At 52.2% G+C, this 9,657-nt stretch overlaps 1 long non-coding RNA gene across 1 annotated transcript in view; it reads right to left on the bottom strand.

Moving 5' to 3' along the window:
- Positions 1-7,818: 7,818 nt before the first annotated feature.
- LOC127751247 (uncharacterized) overlaps positions 7,819-9,657 on the bottom strand; it is a 73,709-nt gene continuing 71,870 nt past the window's right edge. The window contains exon 4 of the long non-coding RNA XR_008012037.1: positions 7,819-7,912. This is a non-coding gene — a long non-coding RNA (uncharacterized LOC127751247). The remainder of the gene's footprint in view (positions 7,913-9,657) is intronic.

Here is a 9,657-nt window from a genome sequence, read left to right on the forward strand (position 1 = left end):
TTCTCCTCTGCCTGCTCCAGCCCGGTTTTCTGAAAAGAAAAGCCTGCCACCGCTGCTGCTGCAGGGCGAGAGAAATCTCTTCGACGCGCGTCGCGTCGAGAGTTAGTTGGCTCGGCCAATTACGTGAGGCAGTCCCCGCAGCAGGTGGCGCCGGGGCCACAATGGGAGCTGCGCGCCAAGGCGTTAGCTAGGGTTAGCTAGGGCTAGCTTGGGTAAGCCAGGGTTGCGGCCAGGGTTGTGGCCAGGGAGGTGGCCAGGGAGGTGGCCAGGGAGGTGGCCAGGGTGCTTGCCACGGTACTGGCCAAGGTGCTGGCCATGGCGATAGCCATAGTGCGTTATCCAGTGTGGCGTTTGCTAACGTTTGCTAATGTGTTAGCCTGGGCATTTGCCAGTACACTGGAGTCATTCATTGACACTCTTTTCTTCCCGACTCGTGGATGCCGGGAGGCGCGCTCCAACGACGCGGGAGGGAAATGTCTCACAGCCGAGTCGCTCGCTGTGGCTGTGAGGAGAAAAACGAACATCGCATCGCGCGTGCGAGAAACCAGTCTTGTGCCGCTTCTGCTGCCGCCGCCGCCACTCGACCGAGCCCAGCCCAGCGGGGATATTATTCATCTCAAACGACTGGCCGGGGAAGGCAAAGAAGTGGTATGTGCATTTCCCTTCTTTTCCTGAAGCGTACAAATATTTGAATCTGTGTGCGCACTCCATCATGCGGCCGGCCGAGAAAAAGGGAAAGGCACACAGCAGACTCATTCCCAGAGCAAACGTACCGAGCCGCGCCCTGTCCGGGGCTCGCCAGCTCACCTCCTCCAGAGACTGGCCCCTTCCTCCGGAGGTGTGCATTGTGTAACCCAACACTGCAAACGTGATTCCCTGCTGGGTCACAAATCAAATTTAATTGGCATGTGATCGCCAAGTACGTCCACTGCTGCTATTTCAAAGAAAGAAACCTAAGCACGGTTGACTCATGACATGTTGGACCAATTGTGAAACCAGGGTTGAAGAAGACAAGAATAACGGGGATTTTTCTTGAGAAAAGAGGCGCTATGATGAAAGTGTAGACTCAAACTACTGTGCTTTTTATATGTCGAGATATTTGAAACGGCACGTGAAATTGGCTCTCTAGTGTGACAAATAGTTCTGGCGCCAGCCTGCCGTACGCGTACCAGCCGGTGCAGCGCACCTGTTGCAATTCTTTGCACAGCATCGAGCCATGAAGGGTGCCAGGTGCCCCCCCGGCCCAGGCACCTGCTCCCTGACTCGTATATCAAAACGCACTCCGAGCCCGACATGGTTTTATTTGTTCAGTAATGATGGAGAGGCTATATTTAAAACCAGTGAAAGACAAGAGGGGGAAACAGAAGAAAACGGAGAAAATTGCTTCTAAAAAAACACAATAAAATATTCAGACAGAATGAAGAAAAAAAGAGATGATACACCATTCTACCTAAAACGGTGACTATCCCCAATCATTGGTAAACAAAAGGGCCACGTTATTCAGTCAGAACGAGGAAAAGGCACGTCGCTTTTCAGAAGTCACAAAAAAACGTGGTCACTTTTCGGCCGCACTTTTCTTTGGGTTTCAGTTGCGGACTCGAGTGCAAGTAGTTGTTGTTGTTCTCGCGGACTGTCTCGGACCTGGAATGCAGCAGCACTGCCGCCAGAGGAGTTGAGTTTCAAAGCACTGCAGCGTGCGCCACCCCATTGCGAGGCGAGGCACGCCTCGGCAGAGGGGGCGGGGTACAGCTCCACATGCCGTCCGCTTAGTGCCGACGCTATCCGCCTCACCGGACCAGTCCCGTCCACCGCGCGACCCTCGACTTGATTTCATACACGTCAGAAAAAGAAAAAACGCTGGGAGTGGGGTCGCTTATTCCAACGACGTGACAGCCTTGTTGACGGCCGACAGAATCTCCGTCAGAGAGAAGGGGGTGCCGAGGGTGGCCGGCGGTGACCGCGGTGCTTCCCTCACCAATCCCACCGCCCGCCCCCGGCTTAAACCCCCACGGACTTAAGCACCGCGCGCCCGAGACTTTCAGGCAAAACGCGTCGCCTCCAACTCGCTCTGCTCAACTATAGTCGGGACAAGCAGGGCTTTGCGCTGCGCCGCCGCCCCGCACCGCTCCGTTGCCACTTGTTGGTATCCTCTGGGGTTCGCGGTGCGCACGGTCTGCGCCGCTCTGACCCGCTCCGCCCCGCTGCGCCGGGCGACCACTATCGACCACTTTGCACAGACATTAATCAGGGCTCCAATTACCCAAACTTTGGCCGTTTTGCGACGGTGGGGAATTTATCCCTCTGTCTGTGCGGCCGAACGAGTCGGCGGGCTTGTCTATTTCAATCCATTTCCGCACGCTGGAACGTTATTGCAGCTCCGGTGAGCCCGTTCTCTCTAACGCTCAGAATCACGACGGAGCGTTGGGGTGTTTCGGATTAATGCTATCTTCAGAATGGCAATCTTTTAGCAGCATGAATATCATGTACCTGCAGGTAAGCGAATATATTCACTTCGCCTTAGATGTGCGACACAATCACATTTCGCGTGAGCGCGCGAGCAACACTGGACGGTGCTTCTCGTACTTTAGTACAACATTGGCGGGGTGAGAGCTCAATATTGTGACGTTAGATGCCGGTACACATTTCGTGTTCGACCTCTTCTAAGACGCCTCGTCCTCGCGGAGTAAAAAGTACTTCCGACTCCGTAAAGCAGCAGCAACGCAAGGCATGGCTCCGGGCGGATCAACAAGTAGGGCGCGCGCGCCCCATATACCGTAATGTATGAAAAATAAAAATACCCACAGCGCCCCGGAAATTTCCACAGCAGCACCTTACGGGCAGAGACTGAGAGAGTGAGTGAGAGAGAGTGATGGGGGAGGAGAGGGGCTGAATGGTGTCACCCTCATGCATGATGGAGTGGTCCCGAGTGTTAGTCACGTGACTTGAAAGAAGCGTCCCGCACCCCGTGATCCCGGCCGCGCCAGACGACACGACGCGAGAGAAGTTTTGGAATCCTCTCTGACCCACTGTGAAAAACACTTTTGAGATTTTAACGGGGAAGTTTTGCATGCAAGAAAAATGTTGAGAAAGGTTACGATTTTACACCGTAATGTTACAAAATTGTTTTGCTCTTAGATTCGTACACGATACTGACCGTTGGCAATATACGAAATTCCTTGTGAATCGTGAACTACAAAAAATACTACAAATTCACAGATGTGTTTTCCACTAGTGTCCGCTGAGGGGGAGGGAAGGCTGTGCGGGCGCTGAGCCGCTGAGGTGACGGCGGCGTGATGCGGCCTGTCAATGAAGCGACGCGCCGGTGGCGCCGAGGAGGGCCTGGGCTGTGCGGTACTAAACCCGGCGTCGTTACACGTGACATCTCAGCGGAGAGAGATAAGAGCGGCAGTTTTACGACGCGTGACGCCAGCAGCAAAATGATTTAGAGCGTCTTCTTTCTTCTTTTGGTTTTGGTTTTGTCTGATTTTTTGAGAAGAGAAAACTTTAAGGAACTCCTATAATTTGAGAAGGTCTCCTCAAAAAATGTGGTAATACGCCTAATTTTTTTATGGGACATCCTCAAAATCCAAACGAAGGGTGCCCTCAACTTTTCTCCTTTCCCCCAAAAAGTAAATTAGACTCTTTTTCATCGTGCATAGGTTGAACGGTGTATTAGTTCTGAAGTAGTTATAGGCGCGGATGGGGCGCTATCGCAAATCAAAGAAATGGCAGGAGGGGGTGTGGAGGCTGGGGCGCAGCCCATCCTCGCGCGGAGCGAGAGAGAGAGCAATTAGTGCGATTCGAATGATGAGTGGGACGTGAACGCTGCTCAGGCCCAGCTGGGTCCGCGGCCGGGCGTGGCGAGGCGTTGTCGCGATAAATCAAGACCACCTTAATTAACATTGAAACACGGTGAGCGAGGCTGCGGGTCGCCCGTCTTCGCGCGCACAGTGATTCATGGGTGCAGCCTCCGCAAGTGGCGACGCATGAGGCGAACACACCGAGGGGACTCACAACTGGTATTATTACAGGTGCGACACACAGGTTTCAAGAAAAAAAGTTGTGAAAAGATTGTTGCAACTGCAGATATGTTAGGAGGCACTCGAACAGCTTTAGCACTTGCCGCAGTGTAGGACGTGCTCGAGGCGCAATCTATTGCCCGTGAGGCCCCCATCCTTTCCTTTCAGTTTCGCCATCAATTTGCGCGCCATTTTCATTCTCAACGTTCTCCTCCGGATTGGCCATTTGTACCGCAGTCCTCGTCCGCGCCCACCCCACCCGCTAGATCTTTTCGATAACAATTCCCCACCGCTAAGCTGCCGTTTGTAAGAAAGCTGGCAACTGGCAAAGCCGTTGCGGGCTTTTCAAACAAAACATCAGAGATAACCGATAGTTAAACGACAGTTAAAAGAAGAACAATATAACCACTTTCAAAAAATAGTACAACAAACAATATTGTAAAATTTGCCTCTCAACTACTGTTTTAAAGGATTTTGGGGGTCCCATACCCTACCATTTCCAATATAACTTCTTTTTACATGATATTTTCAAATGCACAGTTTGAAACTGTTAACACGTTCCCTGCGTGCATAATGTTAAATCATAGGCCCAAAAACTGAGCCGCAGGGAACGTATTGAGTGAAAGGTATTTTTGAACAGTGTATACACCGTTTCTTTTATCAGGGGCCTCCATACAGGAGCCCACCCACCCGTCTAGACTAGACGGTCTGGTCCATCACATATATTGGACGGGCCCGGGTCCGCCAGTCGCCACGGCATTCAAAAGAGGGGTACACCGCAAACCCGCTACGCAATTTGACTGCACGCACTAGGACGCACAGCAAGCCTCAACGCATTGCGGGTCCACTCATGCCTGGCAAGTGAACAGGGGCACACTTTGTATGGCTACTCCATAACAGCTCAATTGCGATCATTGAATACACTGGAGGTATTAACCAGTTGAACGCACTTGCTTTGGCAGTGCATGTGTGTGTGGTTTGCCCACTGTTCGCATGGGGCTTGCGGGGCAACCAGAGACCCCAGGGGGTGAGAGGCCGAGGGACCGAACGCACGCGTGGGCACACAGCACTCAACACAAGCAAGCTGAGCTTAATGCACATAATGCATGAGTCGAATGGAAACAACGTTCCCACGGCACTGAGAGAACAATCATGTTTTGTTTCGTACTTTACTTGACGCATTTATCTTTAAACGTATGCAAATGTTGAGAAGTGCGTTTCATCTAAGGGGTAAAATTTAGAAGTTTTTGTCAAAATAAGACTTAGACGTTACCAAAAGTTGTATGATTCAAGTTTTCACACTTAAAAAACTAAATTAAAAGAAGACATGTGTTTTGACGGTACTTTTTCCATTTAATTTTCTTTTATTAAGTTTTTTGACCTTGATTGGATGAGAAATTCAAACAGATATCAGCTCGTGAAATTTAAAACCATGAACATCACGGGTTTCGGCGAGGGCTGATCACTGATCGGCAAAGGGACCGCATTGCTTATTTGCCGTGTCGTGCTGCTCGACGGGAAAACGACTGGGAGCAGCAGGGTGTGGAGGGGGCGGGGCGCGGAGGTGGGTGGGTCTTCGGTTTCAATCCCAACCCTTACTAAATCTCCCAAGGCTGCCCGGGTCCCTCTCTGCCGTCAGCAGCTCCTTCCGTGGGCGAGTGGCCCGGCTGTGCCACGACTGCGTTAGCTGCCTCTTCCAGCCTAATCCGTCTCTCTGCATCAGCATTCCCCCCGTATACCTGCGCTCTCGCTCCCCTCCCCTCTCTCTCACACAGAGCCTGAGCCCTATACACCCTACAGGCGAGTCATCTCCTACCTCCATACACCCCCGGCGCCCGCGTCAGCAGACCTGAGCAGACCCGGATGCTTACCCCTCGCCCTCTAACCCTCCAGCCCCTCTCACGTTAGATATCCACCACGGCAGGGCCATACTATGTCTTGTCGGATGAAATCAGCTCCACGAGCACGTTCCCTCGCGCTTCATTAATTGAACCACCTCTCTGTCGTGGAGGCAAACTTTACTGAAGGAGTCTTGCGAACATCTCTGCTCTCCCTCTCTCTTCCCATTGCGCACTAACACACTTGTACTTCGGAAAGCCAGGGGTTGTGAAACAGGCGAGTAGCTCTTCAAATTTTAACTGCCGTCGTAATTAAAATTAAGTTTCCGTTTTGCAAAACTAAGCGCGCAAAGCATCCGGTGGCCTCAGTGAAGTGCAAGCGACTCGCCGGTACAGAAATGGCTGCTGGCCAGGATCAGCATCATGATCCTGGAGGAAGCTCCGGAAGGAGACGCTCCATAGGAAACTCTCCAGGACCGGAGCGGCGGCACGACGCCAGGCACGCTCCAGGAGACTCTCCAGGCAGGACCAGTGGAGGTGGGAGTGAATTACCCGTCGGATAACTGCCGCTCCAATAAAGCTTAATGTCGCAGCCCGCCGAGGAGTTTCCAGCCCGCCGGGCCCGGTCGGCCCACAGCGAGCAGGCGGCGCGGTGCGAGGCGTGGCGACTGACTTCTTCGAGAGAACATCTGCCCCGCCTCGCCTCGCCAATCTGCGGGAGAGTTTCTCTCCCGGAGACTCGCCCTTTCACACCGGGAAACTTTGCTCGCTAAGCAGAATTCCGGCCACGCCTCCCCATGCCCTGCCCAGCAAGGGCCAGCTCTGCCCTGGGACTCGCGCCGCGGGGAGCTCAAATGTCAGCAGAATGCGATGTGAGCCAGGTGGCGGCGTGGCGTGGCGTGGCCCGGGGCCCGGGCTTCGCGTGGAGGTGGGCAAGCAAAATCGGGGCGGAACCCCGGACTGGTCATACCGCCACCACGGCCTCGCCCCGAGCGCCCTTCCGCCTCAGCTCTCCGCGAGACGTGGAATGAATTTTTATGCAAATAGCAGAAAAGGAGGCGCTGCTGGCGAGCGCAGGGAAGAGCCGCGGCCGTCAGAGGGGAAACGCCGAACGCTGCAAGATGGCTGGGGCAGTAGTGGATGAGTCAAGGGCTGCCGTGGCCTTGCCCTTCGGCCTTAGCGACCACCCCCTCGATCGCTCCACCCCCATCCCCTCAGACGCACACACACAGACACACGAGCACGTCTTAAATCCATCGAATTGGACCACATCGCGCCAACGAACTGGGAGAGGACGAAAAGCTTTATTCTTGGCGTCGAACCAAAACCACAATCATAGCAAATTAAAACAAGCAGGCCCTGCGTCTTCCGCCAAACCTACACACAGCGGATCGATTAAAAGTGCCCACTTTATTACCTTTTTAAAGGAGTAGGGCTGCCTAAAATCTATAGCTATATGAAGGATGGCGGGCTTGCAGGGTAGGGTACCCGGTAAAAGGGATTGTAATTTCTGCGATTTCACGAAATAATATTTCTTATCCGAAATATTGTGTACTAACGCCACTTCAGCGGCAGTCTAAACCTCGCCGTTATCATCATAGTTTGCGCAACGACACAGCTGCGGAAACGGCAATTATTTATTGGCCAAATATCCGGACCCACAAGTATGTCGTAGTAGTATCGTGCGGCGAGGCGTGTTGTAGTATCAGGACTGAGAAGCGGTCCAGCCCAGCCCCCGTCCAAGGGGCTCCTACACGCCCCGCCACGCACCCCACCACGCCCGGGCATCCCGCCAGCCCGCCGTGCGTCCCTGAAGTCCTCCCCACCCCGCCGTCACGAAGAGCGAAAGCACACGTGCGACGCTGAGAAAGAGTGTTCCTGGAAGAACCTATTTCTCGAATTTTTCCACGCTGTCGCCAGCGTGATCAGACCGACCCCGGTGCTGGAATGGGTCACACTTACCGGCGAGAATTATGAGGAGTTCCCAAGTTGTTGGACGAAAGCGGCCAGAGACAGCACGCTTGCTAGTCTACTGCGACAACAGGCGAAAAAACCCTGAAGGCAAAACGAAAAGGAAAGGGATTAGAATCAGCTTGAAACTTTTGGAGGGCATAGCAGTAGGAATGTGAACAAGAGACGGTTGATTGGGTGGAAATGCCTCCACACCCCCGCCCTCGACTCTGCATGTGATTTTGTCCTTTTGATCGAAATTGACACGGCCTTGACGTCTGAGTCAGAACGTCTCTTCAGTAAACAAGCAAAAGCATTCAAATTTTCAAAACTAATAATTGAAATAATTACACAACTTTGAAAGACGTGCTACCACCTAACAACAAACATTTTTTCCCATTGATCAAACGAGAAAATTTTAAACCGCATATCAAAACCAAATCTTTGTTTTTAGCAGGATGCAAAATGGAAATAAAAAGATAACTGGTGTATAGTCTTATAGTTTCTACCGTAAATTTGTAAATACCAGAGTTAATACAAAATCATTTTTTGATGATATTCCTTTACGGTGTCTATGCGTGTATATGCTCGGTTGGGAAAAAAATGGTCGGCATTTCAAAAAAATAAAAATCATACTCCCCCACAGGGAAATAATAATTAATTGCGGTTTGGACAGTGCGCGACGGCGACAGCAGCGGCGTGACAACTTTCCCGAACGATATTTCATAAGAGCGGCGGCGTGGCTCTGTGTTAATAGAGAGGCCCCCGACCCCCTCACCGGGATCCCCCGCGCCGCCCCCGGGCCGCCCCCGAGGCCACCGGACCACAGGGGCTGGCCGTCAGCCAGGACGCGTGGCCGCGTAGCAGCTCGTGCAGCAGTCAAGGTTACAACCACAACCCGGCCAGCCCCAAAATGGGCATTTTCAAAAAAAAAAAAAAATTGTTTTAAAGTGAACGAAATGATTTTAAAGTGTTGCCACCCGCCTTCTTTCCGTTTCTTTTCTCTTATTCTTTCAGCAAGCGAGGCGATGGGATTGTTGGTCGCAACCCGAACATCTCTATTATTTCTCGGAAGCTTGTCCAGCCTCTGTCTTTTCCACCCCGCTACCCCCTCGATGGGGCAAGGTGAGAAGGGACCGGGGCCGGTAAGTGACGCGGGTGACAGCGGGCTCCTACACGACCTATATGGCCAGCACGGCGAGCAGGGCTGTCCCACAGGGGGGCCGTTCTCTGACGGAGGTGTGAGAGGGGAACGGGGACGAGGGGCTCATGTCCGTGCTGGGAGCAGCTTGTTGGAGCAGAAGGAAAATGAAGAGAAAGGGGGTCGAAGAGCCAGCATAGCAAGTCGTCCAGCCAGCAGACAGATGCCCTCGGGACGCGTGGGGCCGGTAAGGGGCTCGTTGTAACGAGCGGTTTCTGCTCTGCGGGCGCGGCACGTTTCTGAACACAGTGAAACTGATTTTATGCAATGTAAGAGAATTGAGGATTTGGGGGAAGCTGTTGTACTCTAATATGGACATAGTAAACACTGATTAAAACTAAAGTAAATTTTTGGTAATGTGTTGTACCACAACTTTGATTAAGTAACGGCCTCTCACCTAGGGTGCTGACCCGTCACCCTCGAGTTGTGTCTGTTCCTTCGTAAGAAACGAAGCATCAGGCACATCAATTTTTATCAACTGTCAACTGTCTAACTCGACAGTGTCACTTACAATTATAGTATATTTGCAGTAAAATCCCCGGAACTTGTTTGAACGATTCGAAACTTTCACAGTCTCATGTTGTTAGTTTTCACAACATATGTTATGAAATTTCATAACATACATGTTATAACTTTTCAGAACATTTTT

This window comes from Frankliniella occidentalis, unplaced genomic scaffold (assembly GCF_000697945.3).
Source record: "Frankliniella occidentalis isolate FOCC.00 unplaced genomic scaffold, Focc_3.1 Scaffold393, whole genome shotgun sequence".
Taxonomy (NCBI): Eukaryota; Metazoa; Arthropoda; class Insecta; order Thysanoptera; family Thripidae; genus Frankliniella; species Frankliniella occidentalis.